We start from the raw sequence: 898 nt of genomic DNA on the forward strand, positions 1-898 counted from the left end.
TCATAGAGATATACGACTCTTTATTCTAAGAAAAATCTATACAATCTAAAATTCGTCTGCTCTAATATTAATGGTTGTTGTAATAGCCCAAAAATAAATAAAGAAATAAACAAATAAAAATAATTATAAAAATAGTTAAAATAATAATAATAATAAATTAATTAAAATTAAAATTAAAATTAAAATTAAAAAATAATAAAAAAAAAATTTCCCCACTCCTCTCCATTAACCTCTCATCCCTTCCCACAATTATCTATCCTCAACCATCCTTACCCCAACTCCAAAAGAAAAAAAAAAAAAAAAAAAAAAAAAAGAAAAACAACAATGGTCAGATTTTAGCAGAAGTAAAATGGGCTTTCAACACATTGCAGATTTAGAGATTTTTGTTTGTTATTAAGGTAAAATCCTATCTCAGATTTTCTTTTCTTATGGTTATAAGAAATTAATTTATGATCAAATCTTCTTTCATATTTTAACGATCCAGTAATAATCAGATTTCATATCCCATTGATTAGGTTTTGTTAGTCTTTTTTTTTTAAGTTATAAAAAATAAGGTTACAAGGTTATATTCAATAAAATTTTAGTTGGCAGATCTATAAACTAGAAGATCGTAGCCAAACAATCAACTTACAATTAGACTTACAATTGGCCAATAATATCTGTTTACACAATTGAAAAACCTATTTACAAATGAAAATAATTAGAGAGAGGGAGGGAGATTGAGGAAAGATTTGTTGAACACGATTTAACCATAAAATAGTAAATATTAGAGGGCAATGAACTCCTTTAAATTTTGTCAATCAGAATTTTACGATGGCCAATGTAAATTAGAGAAATAATTTTGTAGAGTTCAAACTTGAAACTGATGTCATGAGCTCATATAGGTTGACTCGGATTT

Source organism: Cucurbita pepo, unplaced genomic scaffold (genome assembly GCF_002806865.2).
Source record: "Cucurbita pepo subsp. pepo cultivar mu-cu-16 unplaced genomic scaffold, ASM280686v2 Cp4.1_scaffold000584, whole genome shotgun sequence".
Taxonomy (NCBI): Eukaryota; Viridiplantae; Streptophyta; class Magnoliopsida; order Cucurbitales; family Cucurbitaceae; genus Cucurbita; species Cucurbita pepo.